At 39.3% G+C, this 7,159-nt stretch overlaps 1 long non-coding RNA gene across 1 annotated transcript in view; it reads left to right on the top strand.

Annotated features, from left to right (window-relative positions):
- LOC147580989 (uncharacterized) overlaps positions 1-6,365 on the top strand; it is a 29,766-nt gene extending 23,401 nt beyond the window's left edge. Inside the window, exons 2-3 of the long non-coding RNA XR_015251298.1 lie at positions 2,952-3,112; positions 6,106-6,365. This is a non-coding gene — a long non-coding RNA (uncharacterized LOC147580989). The remainder of the gene's footprint in view (positions 1-2,951; positions 3,113-6,105) is intronic.
- Positions 6,366-7,159: the final 794 nt, after the last annotated feature.

Here is a 7,159-nt window from a genome sequence, read left to right on the forward strand (position 1 = left end):
TTTTTTTTAACGTTTATTTATTTTTGAGACAGAGAGAGACAGAGCATGAATGGGGGAGCGTCAGAGAGAGAGAGGGAGACACAGAATCTGAAACAGGCTCTAGGCTCTGAGCTGTCAGCACAGAGCTTGACGCAGGGCTCGAACTCACAGACTGCGAGATCATGACCTGAGCCGAAGTCAGACGCTTAACTGACTGAGCCACCCAGGTGCCCCCTTTTCCAGGTGCCCCCTTTTCCTTGTTATTCTTTAGTTTTCCTTCTTTTTTAAACAAATTTCTTCTCTACGATGAATTTAAAATTCCCATGTCAGGTTCTAAGGAAGCCTAACTGGATTTTTTTTTTTTTTTACTGAAATTGCATTTTAATCCACTAATGTGGATTCTTTTTTTAAAGAGTAACCTGTTTTTTAACGTTTATTTATTTTTGAGACAGAGAGAGACACAGCATGAACGGGGGAGGGGCAGAGAGAGAGGGAGACACAGCATCGGAAGCAGGATCCAGGCTCTGAGCCACCAGCTCAGAGCCCGACACAGGGCTCGAACTCATGGACCGCGAGATCGTGACCAGAGCTGAAGTCGGACGCTTAACCGACTGAGCCACCCAGGCGCCCCTCACTAATGTGGATTCTTATAGCATTTTTAGTATTTGGTGTCTCACGCGGAAATAAGATATGTCTTTCCATATATATATAAATATGTATGGATATATATATATGGATATAAAAAAAAAAAAAATATATATATATATATTTTCTTTACAAACATAGATCTTGCATGTTTCTTGTTAAGTTTATTCCTGGGTGAAATATATATATTGTGATATCTCTTTCCAAATCATCATTCTAATTGATTATTGAGACTAAACTGATTTGAATATATTTATCTCCTGGGGTGCCTGGGTGGCTCAGTTGGTGAAGCATCTGACTGTTGGTTTCAGCTCAGGTCATGATCTCTTGGTTTTGTAAGCTTGAACCCCACACTGGATTCTACGCTGGCAGTGTGGGGCCTGCTTGGGATTCTTTCTCTCTGCCTGTCTCTCTGCCCTTCCCACACTCACATTGTCTCTGTCTCTCTCAAAATAAATAAATAAACTTTTAAAAAATTGAAAAGATATATATTTATCTCCTAATTATCCATCTTACTAGGCTCATAAGTCCAAAAAATTTAATTGATTGTCTTAGTATATTTTTTCAAATATGAAATTAATGAGTATGCAAGAAAAAACCCAGAAATGTAGAAAAAACTACCCTGGCAACCAAGGACAATTATTATCATTTTACTTGTATCAGTTTTCATTCTTTTTTTTTGCATAGCTTCTGCAACATAATTGTAATCACAGTTTAATTAACTGGTATATATATATGTATATATATATCTATATAAGTATACACATATATGTGCATATATACATGTATATGTGTGTATATATATACATATATACATGTATATATATATTTATCTATTTATTTTGGGAGGAGTGGGGAGGGGCAGAGAGAGAGAGAGAGAGAGAGAGAGAGAGAATCCCAGTCAGGCTTCATGCTCAGTGTAGAGCCCAACACAAGGCTCGACCCCACCACTGTGAGATCATAAGAAGCATTTTCTTAAAACTCAAATTAAACTATGCTTGCATACACCTATGTGACAATATTGTAACTCAGTGACATGTTACTCACCAAATCGAAATCGAGACAAATGCTCAACAGACTGATCCACCCAGGTGCTCCTAACTGGTGTGCTTTTTGAAAGAATAAGTGCATTCAATATGCCAACACTGTTGTGCTGGAAGTTTGTTTTATAAAGAACCATGTGCTTGTCACTAATGGGCAGAAACGCTAATGTAACTTCTGCTACTCAGATTATTGGGTTCAGTCTCTCCTGCTGCTGCCAGGCTGGCTTGCTGGCATTTATACCAGCCAATTATAGCCCAGCGTCATGGAGCCCTCTCTCCCTCACACCACACATAGCTGCTGACCTCATTGCACACTCAGCCATTCCATTTCAGGCCTCTGCCAGATTCACTCTTATCGCACAGGGGACATAGAGGTTGCTAGGAGTTTTTAATTCCATTTGAGAAGCAAGCTAGATCATGACATAGTCAAGATTTCCAAAGAAGTTGTTCAAAACCATTTCTCACATGGCTCTTGTCGATATAAACATAAATATGGTTTGGGTTTGGATGGGTTGTTTGCTTCTTCTTCTGTATTACTTTAAATTTGATTTCCTCACATGTTCATTTTGTGACCTATGCAGACTGCTCTTTATTCCTTCAGCTCTCTACTCATTCACCTTAACAATGAGGATTTCCTTGGCCTAATTATATAAAATAGGAATCCCCATCCTGACACCCTGGCCAGATAAGTCCTTCACATACACAGGCCTGGAGCAAGTGTGAAGGGAGGTCCACATACCATGTCTCAGTATGTTAAAGGCCCAGCAGGGCTTCATGTATACATGTGACCGCCTCGTCAGCCTGTCCTAGCTCCCTCCACACTCCTTCCCCAAAAGCCACCTTTGGCGTCTCCTTGGGCCTGGAGGTACACACACTTGATTTTCTTTTTCTTATATAATGATTATGCATTTCTTGGACATGTTATTTTTATGGCTTAACAAAACCCCAACTATAGGGGCGCCTGGATGGCTCAGTCGGTTAAGCATCCGACTTCAGCTTAGGTCATGGTCTCATGGGTCATGAGTTCAAGCCCCACATCAGGCTGTGTGCTCATAGCTCAGAGGCTGGAGCGTGCTTCAGACTCTGTGTCTCCTTCTCTCTCTGCCATTAGCCTGCTCGTTCTCTCTCTCTCTCTCAAAAATAAACATTAAAAAAAAAAAACCAACGATATCTTTTTTTCCATTAGTTTATCTAGTTGATTGTTGCTGCTTAATAGGAGATATTTCTAGCCACCTCTGAATATGACTTTGTCCTTCTGTTCCACCCTTCCTTTTCCTTTTCCAGGTAAAGACAACCTTTTTCAAATCCCCTTGGCCATGTGACTACATTCTGGCTAATGAGATGGCAGCAGAAGCGGGATGTGGGACTTCTAGGAAGTCTCCTTCCTAGGAGGGAAAGAGGGAAAAAACACATCTTTCATTTTGAAAAAGATGTTCTTATTCAAGGTAAATGATTAGCTTCCTCTTTGTTTTCTCTTCTGGTTATTATACTAGTCAAGTATCCTAAGTCTTTTTGAACGAATCTTAATTTGCGTTTCTCTAGAAAACTATCTGAAAAAGTTATATAGATTTTTAAGCTTACTGACTAGTATGCTCTTCAAGTGGTTTTATTCCCTACTTCATTTATAACTATAGACTCTTTTTTATCCATAATGTTACTTATACATTATCTCTTTTGGTGTGATCGTTTGCCAGGTTAGATTTAGTAATTTTATTTCTTTCCAACTTTTTATTTTTTTTAAGATATCTATTTATTTATTTTAAGTAGGCTCCACACCCAACATGGGGCTCACAACCCTGAGATCAAGAGTCACATGCTCTACCAACTGAGCATATTTGACTTTTATTTTTAATTGCTATTCGTTTTTTCTTTCAATTTTTCATTTGGTTGGTTTCTGCCTTTATCTTCCTTATTTCCTTCCTTTCTTACCTTTTTTCTTTGATTTTATTTGTTATTTTTTGGTTTCTTGAATTTTGTGCTAGATCCATTTATTTTCAATTTTCCTTATTTGCCAATATATACACTTATAAGCATACATTTTTCTTTAGGTATGATTTTGGCTACTTGAAATAGCAGGTGTAAGGCACTTAGAAATGTTGAGGCACATGGTAGGCACGACTTTTTAAAAGTGGGCTTTCATGTGTCACGTAAAAGTCTTTAAAATTAAAAGAACTGTTTAAATTATTATCTTCACTAAATATTTTCCTAGTCACATTTCCATATATATTTACATTTCCTGTAACCAAATTAAAGAAGAAATCCTTTTTTTTCTTTTTAAAATATTTACTTTGTATGCTTTTAAAAATTAAAGACTTTTCCTTTAGAGCAATTTTAGTCAGGCTCACAACAACACTGAGAGGACGGTAGAGGGATTTTCCTTATGCCTCCTGCTCCCACACATGCCTACCTCTCCCTTTACCAACCCCAACCAGAGTGGTGCGTTTGCTACAGTTGATAAACCTACACTGATACATGGTAAGTACCCTAAGTCCATACTTTACATTAGGGTTCACTCTTGGTGTTGTACATTCTATGGGGTAATTTTTTTTCCTATGGGATATTTTTAATTGTTGTTTCTTTTTCATTCCTTCTCAATCTTGGCTGTTTGTCAGAATTACCCAGGAAGCTTGTCGCCTGATACCAAGTCTCCAACTCAAATATTATCAGAATCTCTAAACATTAGACCCAGACATTGCACATTTTAAAGCTCTCCAGATGATTCCCAGGTATAGCCAAGGCTGAGATTTACATCTATCTCTATTTTCTGTCCCATCTTTCCTAATCATAAGCCACAGCCCTTCAAAACTCTTAGAAGTCTAATAAAAATGGGTGGATGTAAATGTAATGCAGAAATTTTAATAACTTACATAACACTCTGGCAATATTTACTCATTGACATTGGAAATCCATAATACATAATTGAACATTACTCTAAATATATATTAATAAATGAGTTTCCTCAGCAATTTGGGACAGATAGTTTCCTCAGCAATTAAAGGGTGAATAGATTTTCAGGCTAGTTCAGAAAAGCCTGTATAACCCACAATGTAGCTTAAATGGTTATTTAAACAGAAATGTATTAGGCACAATTGAATTAAGGACACTGTTTTCAAGGCTGGTGATCAAATAAAATCAGTTCTAATTAGAAAACAAAGTAAAGAGAGGGCAGGATTTCCCATATATATAAATGCTATAATTATTTTCCTAGTCTCTGAAAGGGGCATCCTGGTGTGGTACAAGCAGAGTTATCATCTTGAGCTGAGAAATAGAGGATTTCAAGTCCAGTTTGATTACCTGCCGTTTAGATGAAATTTGGGCAGAAGTCTAAACTCTCTGAGCCTTAGTATCTTTAAATGCAAAATGGGGACAACCTATCTTGAGGGAATGTTTCAGAGGTTACACTGTGTTGAGAAGGTGCTTGGTAGATCCTTTCTATGAGGCCACTCACGCTGCTTCTTATTTATCATTATCTTAATCCTAAAATGGGGTGCCTGGGGGGCTCCATCAGTTGAGCGTCTGACTTCGGTTCAGGTCATGATCTCACAGTTCATGAGTTGGAGCTCCACATCGGGCTCATGCTGGCAGCACAGAGCCTGCTTTGCATTCTTTGTTCCCCTCTCTTTCTGTCCCTGCCGCACTTGTGCTCTCTCTCTCTCAAAAATAAAATGAACATTAAAAAAAATTAAACTTAAGATATCCCTTTTTTTCTTTGCTGCAGTGATATCTCCAGGGCTACTCACTAAGCATGATGAATTGTATAACCAGGAAGGAAGGAAGAAATGCTGTGGTGGTTGCTGCTGATCTCAGGCCAGCTAGGGTTACTTTTTAGCTGAGCCTCAAGGAGGCATTGCGCAACCAGACTTTCTTATGTGCCGCTTCTTTAAAGGTGAAAAGTCAAGTCACGCTCTTCTGTGATCTCTGTTTTCTTTGTACAAGTTTGTATAAATCTTATGAGGCATATAGGCACGCTTTCTTTTCTCTGACTGTTTTTCTGGCCAGTTTGAATTCGTGATTAAAATATGCCCAGAGTAGCTTCCCCCGCCCCCCAGGTTGTCACAAAAGGAGTCATTCTGTGAGTAGTAGAAAACTTACATACCAGCAATTCACTCCTAAGACTGTAAAGCTGGCCTGATTTGAGGATAATTGATGCCATCCCAGAGCCATTGTGGCGTTGTCCTCTAAATTAAAAGCAAAATGAGGTACAAAGGAACTGCTTAATTTATATTTGTGCCTAAGACTTGTAAGAGACAGAAAGAGTGAGAAGCCTTCATAGTGACTGAATTTCAGTATTGGGTTGTAGTTTGATTGTGGAATGCCAAACTCATGTACAACTCTGGTCCAAATTTACATAGCTAATAAGTTTTACTGGCCTGAGTGATCAGCTGTGAATGAGTTTGTCCAGAAAAGTTTAAAATATTAACTTGTTGGTCCCTCACAGAAATGGTTTGCGGACCCCTGGTCTAGAAAATATGCGGGCAGCTCTGAGAAAAGAGGCCAAGAAGACCGAGAGCCTGAAATGTCTCAGCACTGCCACAGACCTTTGCTCATTCACTGTTTCATTTAGTCCCAACAAGTGAGCAGGATAAGAGGTATTTTCCCCATTTTCACAGGGGCAAAAAATGTTGTTCTCAAGATGAGAAGTCAAAGTCTACATGGCTAGTGAATGTGGGGCTTGAATTAAAGTCCAAGTCAGTCTGATGCCAAAGTTCTTTTATTTCTTTCAACAATATTTCTTCCTTCTGGGTACGCAATGTCAAAAAAGAAGTCCAGTTTCTGAATTTATGTACAGTGAGGTGTGGCTCAAGTTCAAGAACACTAACAGCGGGCATTCAAGCAAAGGAGGCCGTGAGGAACTGAAGGCAGGGTCCTGGACTAATGTCAGAAATAAGGATTCTGGAATCTTGGTGAAGCAAGAAGCAATCAATAGGATGTGTGTTCAGAGGCTTGAGGGTGAAAATAGGCTAGGGGAGGAAACATTTGGAGTTCTCCTAGGATCCTCCAGCTTCTAACCAGACTGGGCATCAGTGTGACCTTCGCATGCCCAGCCAGTCCAATGAACCTTCTGTTAGCTTACTAAGGGTGAACTCACATGTCAGAAATTAAATTCCAATCACTGCATAACATGTTTTTGATCATAGATACATATTTCCCAATCACCTGTCTTGATTTCCCTATCAGGTAACAAAAACCAGCTGGAGAATATGGAATGTCTTATCAGTGGCACTGAGGCCACTGCTGAGATAGAGCGGCTGCCCTGTCTTGGCCCCTGTGGGGACCCACTCTTTAGTAAAGTCATTATGGGTCCAAGGTCTGAAACTGAACTTCAGAGTCCAAAGAACAGTATTTTCATCGGTTCATCTAGTCATGATTGGGATTTAAAGGGCAGATTCATACCAATAAAAGCCAACTAACTGATGAATCCTGTTGGAAGTTGATAGCAGAGTGGAACAGAATGCTCATGCCTCATGACCGACATCCTCTTGATCCTCTGG

The sequence above is a fragment of the Puma concolor genome, chromosome B2 (assembly GCF_028749965.1).
Source record: "Puma concolor isolate L17-30 chromosome B2, mPumCon1.1.hap2, whole genome shotgun sequence".
Classification (NCBI taxonomy): domain Eukaryota; kingdom Metazoa; phylum Chordata; class Mammalia; order Carnivora; family Felidae; genus Puma; species Puma concolor.